At 37.1% G+C, this 20254-nt stretch overlaps 1 protein-coding gene across 12 annotated transcripts in view; it reads right to left on the bottom strand.

Annotated features, from left to right (window-relative positions):
- The window catches only part of SPIN1 (spindlin 1), a 57693-nt gene that overhangs the window by 32474 nt on the left and 4965 nt on the right, over positions 1-20254 (bottom strand). For 6 of the 12 annotated variants that reach the window (XM_075488751.1, XM_075488750.1, XM_075488742.1 and 3 more), the window contains exon 2: positions 1245-1325. The exons of 4 other annotated variants lie outside the window; for them this stretch is intronic. The gene's annotated coding sequence lies outside the window, so the exon portion shown is untranslated. Of the gene's footprint in view, positions 1-1244; positions 1326-1419; positions 1490-20254 lie in introns of those variants that run through there. 2 more of the 12 variants (XM_075488749.1, XM_075488743.1) reach the window with 2 other exon arrangements.

The following is a 20254-nucleotide window of genomic DNA, read 5'->3' as shown; positions in this document are numbered from 1 at the left end:
AATGGAATAAAAATGTTTTTAACCTTTCAGCAAACTCCTGTATTTTGTTAACTTTGTGTTAACAATACAGAATGTTAACTTTGTGTTAACAATACAGAATGCAAGAGACAGCACACTGCAATTCCTAATTATAAATAATTATTTATTAAAACATTTTAGCATAAACAAATGGACAGACTATTTACCATAATATAGTGCAAAAAAGGGTTTGCTGAGAAGTTCTGAAGACAAGAACTTCATATTATAGCATAAAACCAGGGAAGTTGACATAATTTAGGAATCCTAAAAACATTGAAAATGCTATTATCGAAGAACAACTATCAACAGTAATATTATTTTGAAGAATTATCCTAATGGTTCAGAATTAGATAGGTAGCTTTACAAAAGATACTAATCTTTCAGAAGTCTTCTCTCTCAGGCAACAGTTTGAACAAGTTTTGTCTAAACCCTCTTTCAGCCCATGTCCTTACCATAGCTCTGCTAAAGTTAGAAACAGTATTTCAGGTGAAATGTGGATTTATTTTTATTTTACTTTTTTTTTTTCATTAACTTCATTAACTTGAAGTATTAGTATAGTTTTACAAGAACACATGCAAATGGTAACTCTTGAAGACTGCATTTAAAAATCTTACACACACAAAAAAGGAAAGAACGGCCACAGAGAAATCCTGAAAGTAGGATTTCCAATGTTTCCTATCCATGCTTGTTTTTTTTCCTCTTGAATTAGCAAAATCTAGTTGTTACTCAGACAACAGTAGTTTGTTCTTTATTTCCACTGCATTTTCCTCATTAAATACATCATTAAAGCAGTCTCGTCTCAGTTAATCCAATTTAGCATTTAAGAACTGTTATTTTTGCAACAGATGTAATTTGAAAAACTCTGACAGTGTGTAATTCAGCCACTTTGTAAAGGCAGCAGTAAGAACTTCAAGTTAGTATTATAAAACAGTACTTTAAACAAACTTGCTTATCTATTTTAATGTCAGGGACTTAATGTCCACCCTCTCAGCATCAGAGTATTATCCTGCAGGACTAATTTTCAGAACTCCCACACTACAGTTCCAAATTGTAGTAAAAGCACTAGCAAAGAAAGCAGGAGAGCACAGGATTCTCAGCCCCTATGTCAGAATGCACCTATTTCTGATTAAGAAAACTTGTTACAGGTTAAATGCTAAAAAGATGTTATTTCCTCCAAAAGCTTATAAAATAATTTTTAGCCTTGTCTGCATTACCCTTATGCTTACATAAATAGTTACTGTAGGAGATGCAAGGTAGAGAAGTTAAGTGTGTTCTTGTCTGCATTACAGCACCCATCCATCAATAGCCTGGAACACAAAAAAAAGTAGGATTTTTCAGTTTCTACAGAAAGATACCAAACGAAAAAACCCCAAAACCCAGAGTAATCACATTTGACACTACCATCCTCGACAACTGCTCAAAATTACAGGATGAACACACTATATCCTGTTTGGGCATATTTTGCTGGCATCTGCTCCTTGAAAAGCCCTGTATTACTGGGAGAGAGATCAAGTTCAGGAAGTTAATTCTAAGCACCCTACAATGAAGGATAGGGTGTTTGTCTTGAACATTCACAGAAGTATGCATTGCATTCTTAAAATAAATAAAATCCATAGCTGAAAAACAACCATAAAATGTGAGATTTCCCAAATGTTTTCCAGCCTAAGAAAACAGTCAATGGATCTGACTAGAGCCACATCAGTGAAATTGAGCTGTCTAGAAATTAAGCTCTGAAATAGGCAAAGTCTCTCCAGATAGCCAGAACTACTTTTTTGAAAGTTTAGGTATCTAGAACCAAACTCCTACTTTTCAGAAATATACCAAGGTGGCACTTTAAAAGTGCAGCTAAATCCTACGGCAATCAAAGCATTATTTCACAATTTCTGGTCAACTATGAATTATGGTGATGTCATCTCATTCTCATTTGACTGGCTTGATATTTTATGCTAGCCCTCAGTATATACTATAAACTCCATATCCAACATGAATGTGGGATTCTGGCCTCAAAAAGCGGCAGTCTCCACAAGTGGCATACCATAAACACAGTTCAAAGGGATTCCCCATGAAATGCACTGCATTTACACATATAAGATTTTACTCAGTGGGCCACAAGTGGAAGCAGAGAGTAAATAGTAAACTGTCCAAGATAAACTGCCCAAGATGACTCAACTAGCAGGTCAGCTGTTAGCCTGCAGAGCCTAATAGCTATCTGACAAACAGCTATCTAAGCATCTGTACAGTGAAAGCACAGAAGTACCTTAGATATATTTCAACTTACCTTCTTTTTTTCTAGTCTAGATTAAAGTTAATACAGATGATTAGCAGTAACTTTTGACCACAATAGCAACCAAAAATTAAGCACATATACTGCAGTGCAGCGAGTACTGTAGTGCAGCCTGCATGCCCTTCATATTATTTCTTTCCCTCTTTCTCTCTCAGTTCCATCCCACCAATCCTCATATAAGCTTTATCTGTTTGCACAATACTATTGTTTTCATCTGCCATTCAGGTATGCCTTAGAGAGTATGTGGCTTTCTTCCTTTGCAGAATCTTTCATGTGGATGATAGTATTTTCAGCACATTCGAACACACGACTTAAGTATGTACGAACACATCATAAGAGAACTGGTATTTACCTTCAGGGTTACGAAGCCCCAGGTTGTGCCAGTCTAGTTTTTTTATTTACTCTTCAGTGGGGCAGGAAAAAAGCCCTTAGAACAAATTGGCCAAAGATTCTTAGCAAACAAAACCAGAAGTTGAAGCCTGATCCATCAGAGATCTGGAAGTACCTTCTACAGTTTCCTACGTATAAGAGTTAGGCAGGAATCTCAACATAACCTGTAAGAAGTTCCATTATTAACGCTCCAATATCTGTCCAGGTAGTTCAAGAAATCACTGTATGGGAAGCTCTAATGTGCAGTTGTGGTAATGAAACCACTTCTACTCTAGAAGTCTACAGAGCTATGAGATGAATGCATAAAAAGCCTTCCCATAAGGAGAATTCTGTTCTAGCATGAAGTTAAGATCATAGGATAAGGATAAAGGATAGAATTATCAGAGGTTTAAAAGTGCCTTAACCGTTAACAAGTTAAGTGAGCCACATCTATTTTCTTGCTGACTTCAAAATGGTCAGAGGGCTATTTTTAGAGAGCACCATGACTAGACCTTAAGAAGAAAGTTAAGTGCTACACAGAATTAGTAGCTACCCTACACAGACTGCCACCCAGAAGTTATGAAATTGAACTGGAGGTCTCTGCCAGTTCTGGCAAACTCTGCCAGTTTGACACTGATATTATTAAGTAAAAGATTTATAACTAAACTTCATCACTTGGGTCATATCAGAATCACTTCAGACATTCAAAATCATCAAAAAATGACTTCAGATTCTTTTAAGAGAGTAAGAGCGGTTAAATGAAAGAGAAATTGGGAACAAGAACCGCAATACATACTTTTTTGATAAATGAAATCCGATATAAAAGCTTGCTTCAGAACATGTGTTAAAATTATGAGAATTTTCTCTTGATCCAATTTCAGCAAATTCTGTGCTACTAAGAACACTGTAAAACAGAGCCCACCAGCAAATTACTGAACTGCAATATGAACTGTTGTAGCCCAAGCTGTTGAAACTTCAAGATAACAATTAACTAATGTTTAGATTTTAATTAGATTTCATATTTCAGAGCAATTAAAAAAATCTGCTCAAAGAACAGGCAAACTAGACACAAAGCAAAGAAGCAGCGTAAAATACAGTACAACCTGAAAACAATCTAAAATATCTGAACCTTATCTAAAAATTACAGTTAAGAAAAGTGTAATTCAGAAATGAAACCCTGGAAATATCAAAAGTTAAATTCAACTTTTTTGCATACAGACACTGCTTGGTAAGTTAAAAAAAGGCTTCTAAACTAATTTTAAAGAAGATTTTTATTCTACAGAACTCTGGGAAATTTTTCTCTAAAGCATGTAAATCATTATGAACTTTTTTCCCTAGTAGGATCCTTGAAACTTGCCACAATGCATTGCTATTTAATAAGAGTTAAATATTAAAGGCAAAATCACGTACCTGTTACATTTGCTTCACTAATCACATACAGCTTTCTTTACAAAAACACAATTAATTCTTTCTATGTTCTTTAGAGCTCTGCTCTTCTCACATTTCACAAGATTTAAGTACACAGATAATAACTGGTTTAGAGGTGAGGTAAGCCTTAACAAGCGTGCAACAGAAGTGACTACTAATACTGCATATGTACATTCAAGCACTTCTATTGAGGGTATCAGGTTAAGAAGTCTGTGCCACTGTCAGCACCTAGCCTGCCTGGCTCTGCCCACATTTATTACACCAGTTACCCTTCCAGATTGCCTAGGTCTTTTTACCTGTCAAAATTACTTGCCACTCTACCATAGTTTCTAAAGCTATCTGCCACTCCAGAATACTGAATTAAAGCAAACCAAGAAGTCCTTCACTTCTTTCTAAACTTTGTTTAAAGACTTTATTTCCCAAGCACTGTCTCACACTCCTTCTGCATTATCCTTCTCCCTGACTTCAGCCTCCAGTCTTCCTTGTAAGTCATTTTGCCATTGCTTTACACAAAAATTCCTCCAGTCATTTGACAATGACCAGTTCAATCAGCTGCCCAACCTCTTTTTACATAGTTCCTCATACCAATACTCTCTTGGGATCACTGAAGCATTTTTTTTTTCTGTCCTAGCCTGTTTGCAAAACTAGCTGCAGTACATGCTTCTCTGTGGTTTCTGGTTTCTCACTGAGGGCTACTTGTCACAAGTAACTTTTAGCTTCCACCTCTGAAAAACTCTGCATTTCAGTCAATAACAAAACCATTAAAAAAAGCATAAAGCAGAACACAGAATACAAACAGAAAAAGTCTCACTGGTCATCTTCAGCAGCACAAGTGATACACTACTGAATTATGCTTGCAGTCCTATCCAGCCCACACAATGCTGGATAGAAAGAAAACATACACAGGGACTTAGGGAGCTCTGCTGCCAAACACCAGTGGGTCTCTGCTAAGTATGCATGAACAAGAATTGCTCAGTGCTTATTTGTTCAGAGTTGAAGTTTTTCATTAGCAGTTCACTCGGGTTTTTTTAGTAAAAACACACTATGTCCTTATCAAAGATATATATACTCTTTATGCTCTTCAGTTTCACCTCTCTGATCTACAGGTTAAAGCATCAGATCAAGAAGGCTACAGCTTCTTTCTGCAGAAAAAATAAAACTGTTTTTCCTAGTTATATCATCATGAAGACAATTAAGCAATTTTGACTGAAGTTTTATTAGAAATTAACTCCAAAGAGCTTAAAGCATACATCCAGAATAAGAGATGCAAGTCTTAATGTCTAATCTCAGGCAGTCAAAAGCAATTGCAAACAAGCCCTCCCAACTTTGAACATGAACTAGCTTCCAGCATAAACAGAACCACGGACAGACTCACAGCACCACAGTCCCCTAGTACCACAAAATTCTTATATGCCTTCTTTGGAAGCATTTCCCAACCACGCTATCACCCCACCAGTCCAAAATGCAGTAAGAGGAAGACATTTTTAATCCCTTATCTTACACCAATGTATTTTGAGCAGCTCCTACACACTGTTCTTTCCATCATTTTGTTAGAGGATGGATGTTTCTCCACAAAGTCCAGTGGAACCAGTGGTCCCCTTCCACCCAATGATCTCTCATTTACAATTAAATTCATAAACCCATGCAAATTAATAAAAAGCCTATAGCAGAAATTCAGTGACTCAGCTACTACCTTAATGAAAATCTAAAGATAAATATGCTTTCTAACATACTGGCAGCTCTTAATTCACACACACTCATTACAGTGAAGTACTGAATCTTCACTAATGAACCACGTTTGTCAGAAAACTTTAACTGATATCTGACAAGTCATAAATCATTTTCAGTTAAGTATGCAACAGTTTTAGCCAGCCAACAGCAAAATGCAGGGCACGCATATGCAAGTAGATTGCAATTTCTTTTTTTTTTTTTTTTTAAGTTCAAAAAAGAAAATGTTTTAACAATATTATTTCAAGTATTAGTTAAGCTATCCAAACTATTGCCTTTGTACTTTAAATGAAAGCAATATTTTCCATTACAATACATAAAACTCATCAGCTTACACACTTGATCTTATATTACTAGCCACAACTTTAAGAACAAAAGAGAAGGCACCCGATTTGGAAGCATTTTTAAAATTTCCTTCCAGTTTAAAGTAAGTCATTTTACCAAATTCTGCAAATCGGCCAAAATTAGTCAGTACTGTTAAGAGGAAAAGTACTGCCAAACACTTTACTAGTGCTAACATCACCAGCCTTTCTCCCTTGGTGACTGAATATGCAACTGAAACTAGTTGCTTTTCCTCACTGTTCAGCAGCAAACACTTAGGAAGACAGCTAGTGAAAACAAACACTGGTCAGAATTAATTTCAAGCACATATATCCATGCATACACAACTGTGTGCAGCAAGAGAAAGAACTATACTGGTTAATTCAAGTGACGTCTTCACCTTACTGGTTTAAAAGGTGGAACAGCTCTAAACGCAGAAAGAACTTTACCTACTATAGCTGAACACAAAATACAATTATCACATAGGACAGATAAGCACTTTGCATACATTAGCTAAGGGACAGTCTCAAGGTATACAGAATGAGCAAGATAACATATATTTCAAGAGAAGGAGCAAAAGTTTTCCTATTTTATTGTCAAAGTCAGCAAAATAATTAAGGCTATCAGTTGTAGATCTACAGGAAATCCATTCCTGTTCCATGTACACAGGGGACAGAGTTTCCCTTTTACAGGAGACAATCACATAATAGTGTTCTTTCTGACCTGCTTAATATTCATTGCTTTGTTGAAACAGTATAGATATGCAAGTATATGACTAATAACTACACAGGAGTTTCTTTCCTGTTTTCTGCAGTTAAAGAAGTTTTCAGGGCAGGAACAGTTCTCATTTATACTTTTCTTATTTCAATAGTATATTTTATCATGATTAAGACATGACTATCTACTCTACATGGCATGCAACCTGTGACAACAGAAACTACTGGTATTAGAAATGTTTCAGGCATTGTCAATATCCATTTAAAGGCCAAATATTCCAGCTGTGAACAATGTGCTGAACACTTGGCCCAATTTTTCAGCAACTCAGCATCTCCCTCTCATGCTGTTTTTAATAGGGTCTAAGTATTGCAAAATCCATCTCGAGCTTGTCTACAAATACAGCTGTTTCTAGAAGGCCTTCAGAAGGACAAGTATTTCTCATGGTAGCTAGTTCCACTAGCAATGCATTGCATTGTTGTCCTGGTTTTGGCTGGGATAGAGTTAATTTTCTTCCTAATAGCTGGTATAGTGCTGTGTTTTGGATTTTAGTATGAGAATAATATTGATAACAGGCTGATGTTTTAGTTGTTGCTAAGTGATGTTTACACTGGTCAAGGACTTTTCAGCTTCCCATGCTCTGCCGGGCGCACAAGAAGCTGGGAGGGGGCACAGCCAAGAGAGTTGACCCAAACTGGCCAAAGGGCTCTTCCATACCATATGATGCCATGCTCAGTATAGACACTGGGGGGAGTTGGCCGGGGGACAGTGATCACTGCTTGGGGACTGGCTGGGCATCGGTCAGTGGGTGGTGAGTGTGGTTGTATCACTTGGTTTTTTTCCCTGGGTTTTGTTCCTTTCTTGCTCTCTTGCTGTTTTCTGTCTCATTACAACTTACTATTATTATTATTATTTTGTTCCAATTATGAAACTGTTATCTCAACCCATGATTTTTCTTACCTTTGCTCTGCTGATTCTCTCCCCCATCCCACGGGGGGGGGGGGGGGGGGGAGGGTTAGTGAGCAGCTGTGTGGTACTTAATTGCTGACTGGGGCTAAACCACAACAATTGTTGATTTTTTTTTTTTAAATGAAAAATTCCTGTAATTCAGCCTTAGGCATGCGAGTTACACCTCCTTACAAAACAGTCATACATAAGGCTGGGTCTTGCTAGTCCTCTAAAACAAAAGCCAGCTTCTCTAGATTTAAATGTCAATGCTGAAACGTCCCCCTGTTTTTAACACCTAGCTTATGCAATCATGTATTTTAAAACTCTCTATTTACATTACATTTAACATCTGTCCACCTGTAAAGCTGGCTGGAACCAAGTTCCTCTGCTAAGGTCTCCTACTAACCCAGTGTAACGCTTAAACAGGAAAAGGCAAGAGTGTGATTTAATGTGATCTTGTTTCTGTGAAAAGTATTACAAAAGGATGTTTTTCTGTATTGGTAGAGTTGGAGATTGAGCTAATGTCTCTGTTTTAAGAGTAAGATTTGATTGAAAAGAAACCTCTCTGCTTTCTCTTCCCTTAATTCCCCAGGACACTGGCAATTCAATTAGAACTACACTGATAACTTGGTGAATTTTATTTCTTCTATTACAAGCCTTAACACTTAATTCTACTAATATGCAGGTAGTCCAGTCACCTAGTAGAATATGACAATCCTGGCCCTCGAAGCAAGACGAATTTATCACACTGTACAATTCTCTTCATATGGCTTAAGAAAAACATTATTCTAGCTTTTTTTGGAGAACAGTGGAAGAACAACATTTTTTCCTTCAACAGTAGACGGCACCATTTTTTTATGGTGCCACACCATAAAAAAATTTGTTATGCAAAAAACCCCAAACCAAACAACCCTCCCCAAACTAAACTGAACTCTCAAGTTGAATTTGAGTTTTATCAGCATTTTCTTTTACTAGCTTAAAAAAAAAAATTGTTACCCACTCATACAAAACCAAAGCAACAGGTTTCCTTAAAATGGCTACATTATTCATCTATAGTTTTTCCAACTACTCCTGAATTATTCTGCATGGTGAAGGCTTCAAAGAGAGGTAATAAGTGCTTTCCCACCCTCCCTGTAATACGTACAATAAAAGAGCATCTTAGAGAAGTAGGCCTTAAAAAAGTCCTCAGAATTATCATCTATTTTAAGCTGTTTCCTTGATGGTAGGTTAAATTAATTATAGCTAAAGCCTATTTTCCAAGTCTTGTGTTTTCTATTGACTATTCCTCTATACTTCCCATTTTTATTTTTAAAGTATGCTGCCTAAAATTCTCCTCTCAGATTTTGTAAGCATGCTTCCATTTTATCCTTCAAATTACTAATGGAACTTGAATGAAAACTCATCCAATGACATGCTAAGCAGAACTCCCCAGGAGACCATGTAACAAGTTATACCTACAAGAATCTTCTACAGCTAAAGAAAGTAACCTTCCTAACAACACCTCTCTCAGTGTGCACCTACAATTTATTTCATATACTTACAGCTTCCATAAGTACGTTAAATTAAGTGATGCTTTCATCTAAAGAAGGCTAGCTGATTGATGAAATCAATCTGTTCTGATACAATTTCCTCACAATACTTCACTCTAAGAAAAACACTTCTGTACTAAAAGATTATGCATTTTATTTCCCAAAATTCACAAAAGCTCTTGTAAACATTGTTACAGATCCTTACGGAGCAAAAATACAGTAATTTTTTAAAAACCACAATGAATAAATAATGATGAGGTAATGACAAATTTCCAGATAGGCAATCTGGTATACACAAACACCTGAAAACTCACCACATATTAGAAGTGTCTGTAAGTATACCTCAATACCGCATCATGAACACAGAGAATATTAACCCAATGAACTTAAACAGCAAGAACTCCTCTGTTTTGCCCTCACAAGCTTTTAATAGCAGTGATTGACTGGACACCTCTCAACCCTCAGACAGGCAATGAAATGTGGCTTATTAGCTCTAATGACCAAAACAATCCAAAATGTGGGACAATTCACTATCAGCTTTTTAAATCTGCTTCCTAAAGAGTCGTAAAAGATTGGCAAAACAGTTACTTGAAGCTAATGTAAGGCTCAACAGAAAGTAAGAAATTGCTATAAATAATTGTAGACAAATTTGCATCATTCCAGCCCATTAGTGACTGATATTGCTGTTTGAACTAACAGGAGAAAGAATCATCCTTCAGCATGGCAGAAAATTCTGGAAATAATCAGAAATATTATGCTTCAGTAAAATCTGTGAACACTTAATGGTCTGTAAAATATTCTAGCACAGCTCCACAACAACCTTTCAACTTGTACCCTTAGTTATGTATCAGGCATAGAAGTCACTAAACTGAAAACACTACAAAAACCACTATTCTGCTTAGCTTTGTGTTGGGTGTAACCAGCAAATTAATACAGTTCTCTAAACTTTAGGAACTTGTATAGTATGCAGCATGTATACCTGCATGTATATGATACACTGAGTGATCTTTGCAATAGCACTGGAAGTGCAAATACACAAAACCAACTCCTCCTCCCCCTCTGCTGCCAAATAAGCTCACCAGAATGCAGCTAGTTTTTCCATTTGTGGAATTAAACAAGATGGACAAAGAAAGATAAAGAGGATGACTAACTTCACTTTCATCAGAAAAAGGTGTACTTTTATCATGCTTTATCTACTCTTCATCCTTTGTTTTTCATATAAAAGGTAGCAAGAAGTTCCATTAGTGGATACATCATTCAGACCAGTACTGTTGTGTAGGAATTAGCTCACCTCTGTCCTGAGGTTTTTAAAGTTCTTGATCTTCCCTTGATGAACAGACAGGTGTGCCTGCAAGAGATGATCATCTTGGCTGGTCCAGCTCAATAGTTCACAGATCAAGGCTTCTCCCGTTGTTTGGGTCTTTGAATCAACTGGAAACAGTTTGGGAACCTCTGATCAAAGCCTTTAATTATGTGCTGCTCTTTATGTTCCTGGAGTTCTTCAGAGAAAGAAAAAAGGCCAGGAGAGGCCTACAACCCACTACTAAAGGAATTGTACATTAGTGTCTATGGAATTAACACCCCAAGAGCATTAATCTTTAAATGCTAAACTTCAAGTCATATGGGCTGATTACAAGTAAGTGACAGTGGTAACGCCACACGTTCACTGAAGCAGACAAGCTATCAATACATCAGCTGATGGTTACAATTAACTATAGGCATAGGATTTTGCCTGAAAGGGAAAAGAGCTAGTCGTCAACACACACAGGCAAAAAAAAGCACTGAAAAACCCAAGTGATGAAATAATTAAAGAAAAACGAAATTCCTGAGGTAAAAGGGGTTGGGAGTGGAAAATAAGATATGCATGCCATATCCAGAATGCAGCAAGGAAAAAAACCAAGCTCTTTTCAATTACAGGTTTGAAGTTTAGTCTCACACAAAATACAATTAGCTTTCTGAAATTCCCTCCAGATTTCAGGAGGAAAGGACAATTACATGCCTGCCACTTTAAGAATACATAAATAACCCAGAAAACAAAAGAAAGTTAAGCTCTCCAAACATGTATTCCAGAAAGCCTTGCAGGTTTAGTCTGGTTTTTAGGGCTTATCAACAGTAAAGCCAGGTATTAAGCATTTGCCTTAAATTAAACTGATGTAAATGTAATAGTTTCTTATTTGACCTGCCTCCCACCTTAGTAATGTCACAACCAGATTCAATAATAGTTGGCTAAAGGACTCAATGACAATCTCCCATTTGCTTGCCCTTTCAGAAACTCCTTGTTTCCCATATTACACATACCAAAAATTGAACACAAGAATCCAAAAAAATTGGATGTGAAATTTGGTATTAAAACACACACGCACTGGCTGTTCTACTGAATAGGAATCAAGCTAAAGAAGGAATAAAAGACTTGACTAGTGCCAAATGAGCTTGCAACAGCTTAATTAAAAAAACAGAATGTGCTTGTCAACAAAAAATTTTAAGTTCTACCTTAATTCATGTACAGGTTTTTAAATAGAAAACCCAGTTTCTAGTCTACTTGCTTTCCAACAGCTGAGAAGAACAAGTGAAACATTTAACTACACACAAACCTTTCAGTCATTCCTTGGCAAAGCAAAACTAATTTTGCAAAAAAAAGTTTGCCCATTACTGCAATATTATGCATACCTTTGGTACTAGAACAATAAAGACACGTGCCTAGAGCATTTTTAACGAGTTGTTTTAGAGCTCTAGTCTACTCTTCCCTCAAGCAGCATGGATAAGCAAAACCTCTTCTGTTTATTCTGGAATGATTTGCCTATGCCAACAGAAATCATAGTTCAATTCCAGTATTCTTCTGTCCTTCTACTGTGGAACCATCATAAATGGCTATGAGAATTTAACCAAACAGCTTTAAAACAGTGGTAAAGCCTATCACTTACTAAGTAACATTAAGATATGATTTCATTTCTTTTCACCCCATTGCTACAATTCTTCCTGTGACTTTACACAACATACCAGGACTCTGAAGCACAATGACTTTTTAAAGCATCCACATAATTTCTCTTACAGGCAATGCAAAACTACTCGCTGACAAAACCTTGTGTATATTCCAACTTACTGATTGATCATTTAATAAATACACCACTCTCCATGCTTAAAGAAATCTTACAAGATAGTGCTTTTATAAAAAGCGTGAAGAAGAGATCTAGTATTTATTCAAAGGCAGAAGAACCTTCTCTGCACCCCTTTGTCCAAAGGTAAATTTTAACTCACTCCTAATTGTTCAGTCTACTGCAAATTACCTTGCACTTAACCACAGGGCAAGAACATGTACAGACACCAGGGTAACAAGTTGTCACAGGCTGATGTAATTGCCTTAAGTTGTACACTTTTGCATCATGGCAAATATGAATCAGCTTAGCTTCTCCTTATTGATAAGTAGCTATCTTCCTCTTCCCCTGAATCCAAAAAACATGCGCAAAAAAACCCGCTGCCCAGGGTATGATGGCAGCACCTTATTACTGTACAAGCCATACGCTTACTGCCATTCTGTCGTAAATGCAAATGAACTTAAGTGTTATAAAGCAAGCATTTTGTCCTTACTCGTGCTCTTCCAGATGGAGTAGATCCAAATAATTCATTATATCTGTAAGCAAGTTCAGTCAGTTTGGTTTGGTAACAGTGACAAAGACAGGTCTCTGGAAACTAGAGAGGGAAATGTCTATTTGAAAAAGACATTTCTCCGTTCTCTGCTTACATGTCTGCTCATAGGGGACACTTAGATCATCAGCCTTTGCTTGAAGACTAAGTTTAATTGCTATTGTGTTAGTCTGAGAAACATTGTTGCAAAGTCAGAAGGATCACCCAAACATTCTGGAAAAGCAAGCCCAGGGCAAACGTACCTAACCCTGCTGTTAAAAGGTAATGGAGTGTTAAGTTACTGCACTTAGCTAGTCTGTTACATTAATCTTGGCAAATCTAACTCTTGGGTTCACATCTCTTTAGGAGGCTGGCTGATCTTTCCAAGTGACATTTTAAGTGTGCAGCAGCCAATTCTCAACAATCCGGGCTAGTAACACTGCTACACACACCTTACAACATTGAGGGAATGTAAGTTTCCTATCACATTTTAAAGCGGGGGGGGGTGGGAATCTGCCATGTGACAGACCACTTTCAAGCTTTTTAGCTCACCAGTAGCCTGTAGATCATAAGTACCAAATTATTCAGAGCCTAGTACACTGAGAAGATGCCACTGCAACACTAAACTGAAATTATACATAATTAAATATTTTCCTAAGCCAAGCTTAAGAATTTGTGACATCTGTTAATTCTGCACGAGCAAATATGTTGCTGACCTATTTAAAACATTTTTTTCTCTCTAATGCAGCAGGCTTCTACAACTTTATTCATGAAGTACCACAGTAAAGAACATACTTTTGTTTCCTGCATTCAGAGATGACAGTTCGTGCTTTAACAATCATTGATTCTTATGGTTTATATCTAATTTCTGCAGCTGTTTTATAACTTACTTATGACATAATCACTATTTGTCTTCAAGATAAAGAGTGCAGGCCACCAAGGTGGGGGAGAAGGCCAGAAGACACCAAAAACAGTGTGGGGGAAAAGACAGACAAGTAATTATATATCAATACTTAAGACTTGTGCTACAGCAACTACCTACCAGTTTTAAAAGCAGACAAAATGCATGAGCATTCAAAATTCTTATTAGGACAAGCTATGGTTCACAGCATTGATTAGAAAGTCAAAATTTAATTGTTATGAACCTCAACCTAATTAACCAATAAGGATTTTGACAAATAAGTAGTAATTCAGCACTTAAAAAAAACAAAAAAAGCAGGGCCACAAAATACTTAGAGGGAGCAGCTTAGAAAATACAGTTACCCACATTAGCTCTGTATACAACCAAAACTATGACAAGCTGTACTATGAGCCAATTTATTCATGGATTTGAGACACACACACCTAAACTTCTCCCATCAACACCACAGTAACTACAATCATAACAGACAGTGTTTAACGAATCAGAGGTATTAACTTGGGTCTCTGTTGGATGCAAATACTGACTGCCTCTACTCTGATAAAAATGTAGTTCTCTTTCTTAAATCAGCTGGGAGTAGGGGGAAGAATTAGAGTAAAGATATTGGGTAAATTAAGGCCTCCTCTAGCCACAAGAAAATGGAAAAATAATTTTGTTAGGAATTGCTGCAATGAAAGAGTAAACAGTAACATTTTTGCAAACTGAAGCATGATCACACAGATACAAAGACCCTAAGCCCATACTCAAAGCATAGAAAAATTTCTCCCTATAGATCTGATTTTAGGAAAGACTTATAGACACGCTTAGACAATTTAAATCAGCAGTAATTTTCCTCCTATCTTTGCAATGATCGGGGAAAAAAAAAATCCACAAAAAAACCCAAAAAGAGGACTCAGGGAGAATGACCTCTTGCCTTTAATCTTCATCTTGAAAATGCTGACCAGCCAGTCATGAACTGAATTTGTTTTACCTATTTTCTTCAGCCATTTTAGCTTAGATTAAAGCAGTTCTCATACAAATGCATTCCAGTAACTGTTTACACTGGAAACGTGAGTCACACTGGAAACATAAATCACTTAAGTGAAAGCATTTTCTGTTAAGAATGGCAAGTCTCTTGCCATGGCTACTAACGAACAATGTGATCTTCGTTTTTCCAGACCAACTGCAGAATATTCACTCACCATCTACAACGTTAATACAAATCTCAACCTAAACAGATTATCAGCTTTACATGGTGAACAGCTGCAATAGATGTCAAAGTTGTAATATGCAGTAACAGCAAGGCACTGAAAACAAAATTCAGCATTGTATTACGAGCTCTAGCTATAGCTAACTACACTGTTTTTGATAAATTCAGATGGTCAGTGAAAGAACAGTACTTTAAAACATAAATTGCTACTTATAGAAGAGTAGTATAGTCATAGAGAAAAGATATCAGAGACTTGTAATGTTAATAATTTAAATACTGCAGTTAATACTGGATTCATCAGCAAGGACAATGATAACTTATTAAACTGCTGATCATACTTTTTTCTATAAAAGATGAGAACCATCAGCACTGTAACATTACATGGTGTTTTCTTCGCTTACATACAGAACTTTCAGATTTTTGGTGGAAAACACAACACATCCCGCATAAGTGAAAGCTGGGAAGGGACAGGAGGACGAGAGGAGTGGGACAACAGGGAGAGAAAAATCAAGCTGGTAAAACCACCGACTCCCTAAAAGCAGTGAAGACATCAGAACAGACCAATCCTCATACTGTTGGTGCTTTTTAAAACATGGAAGAAAAAAATGCCCAAAGTACGAGTCCTGAAACTGGTGTGGTTTCTGCATTCTCACGAAACTAATCAGAAGATCTTGGAAGTATTAAGAGGATGAAAAACTGTTTCAAGTTACTCTGAAAAGTTATTTACTGACTGTAAAAAAAATGTACTTTAAGAGAACACATGCATGCATTTGAGCATATGACAATTTTTGCTCAGAAGTAGCTGCCTTAAAACATTGAATCCCTCTTGCTCTGTAATAGCAGAAAGGTGACAAAATGATGGCCAGAAGTCAAGACTAAGAATGAGGACCACTTTGGAATCACTTGTTCCCTACCATACCTTGCTTGTCTCACAGCAAACGTGCTTTCCTTTGTTAGACTTTGATAATAAGCTCTGATCAAAAACCCTGCTTTGAAATTACTTCACTGTGCATGCAGCACGAATGGAAATGAAATGAGAAAGTAAATTAATCAAGATAGGACTTCAGAGTGAGAGCTTTCAACAGCAGCAACAGGTAGACTTTTCTCCTTTTAGCTGTGTAACCCGATTTTCTCTCCAGAAAGCTTTATATCTGACCGGAACTAGATTCACTAACATAAACATTTAATTGTATTTCCCGAGATTCTGCATCAATTGAGGTATTGGTAATAACAACAACAACAACCCCCAGAAAACCCACATCCCTTTTTCCTTTTGGAAATGCACACATTTATTCGCAGGGAGGACTAAATTGTCCTGTAGTACTTGAAAAAAGGTTGAGTCCCCAATCGAGGAGCAGAGAAGGGAAGAAATAGAAGTTCAAAAACAGAAAAAGTGAGGTATCTTCCAATGAAAACAGGACCTCAGAAGGCAGGATATCCTTCCCCATAAAAGCAGGTGAGGCTTTCTAGAATTCTGTCCTACAGATAAACAGAGCACACACAAGAACAACCACACCTCTGCCTTTTATGCTGATCCCTGCTTCATATTTAACCTTGCACCGCCCCTGCCCAAACATAAAGTCTCCTAGAAATGTGGTTAGAGGCCTAAGTACGACTGAAAACTAGGATGTTTATTCACAGCAACGTCTCACCCCCCCCCCTTTTCTCCTTCAATTAATTTTATACATATGGGGAAAAACAAACAAAAAACCCACCTCGAATCCATGTAAATTCCATTCTTCAAGCATCTAGCCTAAAACCATTCGTAATGCAATGCTTTCTTCACCCCTGGTTCCCCATCAAGGTCACAGCAAGATATTACCATTTAAAAATGTACTTTTCATCCATTATTAATACAGCTACATGTCCCTAGTGATACGAAATAACAAATTTGTCTCCTCTCCCTCCATACAAGCCACGCGTATACACACAGGTGTAACTGAGGGTAGGAGTGATTCTCCCCCCCAACTTGAACAGTTAGGAGAGCACATGAACCAGAAGACAGTTTGCTTGCCCCCTCTGTCTTATGGCTGGCACCTAACAATAAAGTACACTTTTATTGACAAAATGGAGGTGCAGAAGATGGAGAGATGTAATTCACCTGAGGTGAACTCCTGCAGTCTAGGGACTAAAAGAGATTTCTATCCTTATTCACTCCTAGAGAAGCCTTTTCCTCCTTCTTTCAGCAGCAGAGAAGACCCTGAGGACAGCCACTGTGAATGCTTCCTCCCCCTACCAACATGATGTCAACCATATGAGTATCCAACAATCTGTGGTTTCCAAGTATATCAAACACCTGCATATTCCTTAACCCTAAAAGCACTTAAGAGTCAGATTTCTGTGAAGTCACACGAAAGGCAGAATTTACTGTTAAGCTATTTTGTAACACACTCTTGTCAGAGCATGGATTTTGACCAATCATACCTCACAAAACTGCAGTTCAACTGATGGCAAAATAACCATTAATGAATTTGTGTGTCACCTTTCACCATTAAGACAAAGATCTTCTGAAGGGGATTCATGAACAAAAAAGTCATTATGTCCATGTAATAAAGCTCTCTGCAACTGGAAGGTTTTGACAAGGAAGTAGTAAATTAATCTCTAAAATATTTGCTCCCATTCTGATTTCACTTTGGTGTTCAGATCATTGCCTAAAACACATGTGATTATAAAACAGGACAGGCAAGCAATTGCCCAGAATCAGACATAGCCAACTGTCTTCCAAGAATAATTATACAAGTTACATGACCTACATCCTCCAAGCATTATTTTTATTTTTATCATTCCTAGAAAATTGAATAAAGACAGTTTAATCTGCAAAGATTGTTACAGTTCAAGACCAGAGATAAGTTACAGACATGCAGAAGAACAGATGCAATACTTCCCAGTATATGATACTTACCTTTGCATACTAGAAGCCTAAGTACTGTACTGAATTTTAGCAGACATTATGTTTGTCAAGGTATTTGGAAAAGGTTAGCAAGAAAACTTAACAGAAATGTCACCAGGGAACTATTCTAGAACATGCCTTCCCTTATGCTACTCAGCTCTTACATTAAATCCAGAAAGCTCGAAGCTTCCATATTTAAAAATCTCATCAGCAAACACAAGATTATAGGCTGGACTTAAGCTACCTTTGTTCAGCATACTAGGGAAGAATTCTGTGCAGGGAACATAAATACTAAATTAGGAAAATGAGCTTTGCAACAGAAATAATTATTTGATTTTAATAAATACCAGACCAGAAGTCTGACATCTAACAAATCTTTCAGTTCTTACCCACTTAAGGTAAGAGATCATTATTTAGCGAAGTTCATTGTTACAGTTAAATTGGATTAATACAAGTTCAGAGGAAAAAAGTATTTTCCTTGAAAAAGGGTCAAATTAAAGTCTACGTAGGTGAAATTTTATAAACCTCAGCATGACAGCATAGACCAGCTAGAACAGCTTACTACGCTTTAGAATAAGTCAAAGAACAGTACTGGAAAAAAGGCAAGCTTATAACTTTTTCATATGACTGGCCACATCTGGGTAGAGTAGTATCACTCCAAGCAGCAGCATCAGTGGTGGACACTAAATTGCTAGCTAATGTTACACTTTACAACCTAGTCAGGATAGCAATCTTAAAACAGATTACACTTACAAACATTCCCTGTATTCGTAATTGTTCTGCTCTAACAGGAATCTAGGAGAGAAAACAAAGCAACACAATGGACAGGGGAAGAAAAAAAGCCTCTGAGGTACAGATTCAGAGGGAGCTGTCATCTTCATAAGCAACTCCCAAAGCTACATAGTTACTTTGCCAAGATTGGGATCTCAGGATTCAAGTCTACCTCTGAATCATTAGGAAGACTCTCTGAAAACAAGAGGATGGAAGATCCACCAGTGACCTTAAAGAAAGCAACACATTTTATTGGAGCACTTTAATTCTAAAGCACTTCCAAACTTTCAGATAAAAGCAGTCCTAGACTTCACCAGACAGGCTCCCCAGCACTCTGACACTAAAACAAACAACTCTGGAAACCAGCATTAACAATAGTTAGGTTACCACACACCACCAACCACTCAAGAAAGGCATCTGTAGTGATACAACCCAGGGTCCTTCAGCCGAGGTATCTGGCACTGTTAGAAGGGGACTACCAGCTACACTGCAGTCAGAGAATATGACCTGAGTACAGCTAGGCCAGAAGTGGTGAAGTGAAAATTAAGAGATGACTTCAAAGACAGCAAGTGGGCTCAGCAGTTGGTCACCATGAGAAAAGTGTTCTCCCTATGCAAGGCAACCATAAGTCAGCAATGTGACAACAACTGGAAAACTAATGGAAAACACTACAAAGGAGTAAAATGACACAATTCCATTTTGTTCAAGCTACCATATGGAACCAAAGGTCTGAAGTTCGGCAGTCATTCTGTGTAAGTTAAGTATTTACCAAATCATTGAAATCCACAGAACTGCTCTTGAAGTAAGTATCTACTCTCACCAGTACTTGTAGGTGCAGACCTTGAATACCATATTGGAACATTCAACAATAACATTTAAAAAAAGCAAACCAACCAAGCAAACAACAAAAAACCAAACCAAGAGCTAAGCAGGTCTCAGGGGTTTATAAGCTTACAGTCATATCAAAAAGACTATAAAAACCTACTTGTAGGTGCTTACAGTATACTCTTATTCTGCAAGCAGATCTCAAAAAAAAAAAACCATCAGAAGATATTTCAACAACATCTCAACCACGTTGCAATTAACTGGAAAGATTAGAATATGATCAGGCAATAGTTAAAGCTAATAGTCACCACAGCTAATGACAACAATTTCTATACATTTCAGCATTTTGTAGAACCATTTCAATAAAATTTCCAAGTAAGCAAGTCAAACAAGACCTCATATAGCATAGATTTACAGCAGTTTCACAACATACATTACAGGAAAGAAACATAAAAAGGTAACCTGGATTTGTAGAGCCATTCTCCACAACCTGATAGCCAAATCAATTTACCTCCTGAATTCTGCATGCCATCGGCAAATTCACGTTTTACACTACAACAGAAAGGTAACTACAGCCACCACATGATGAAAGCGGTAAGTTTGAATTAAATTATTTCACCACTGTTTGAAATGGATCAGTGATGAGGCTCCTTTGTCACTAGAATCAACTGTTCACAGATAAATACAAACTAGTTAACTA

The sequence above is a fragment of the Mycteria americana genome, chromosome Z (genome assembly GCF_035582795.1).
Source record: "Mycteria americana isolate JAX WOST 10 ecotype Jacksonville Zoo and Gardens chromosome Z, USCA_MyAme_1.0, whole genome shotgun sequence".
Classification (NCBI taxonomy): domain Eukaryota; kingdom Metazoa; phylum Chordata; class Aves; order Ciconiiformes; family Ciconiidae; genus Mycteria; species Mycteria americana.
Note: the sequence above shows the minus strand (reverse complement) of the source record. Positions and strands in the feature narration are given on the sequence as shown.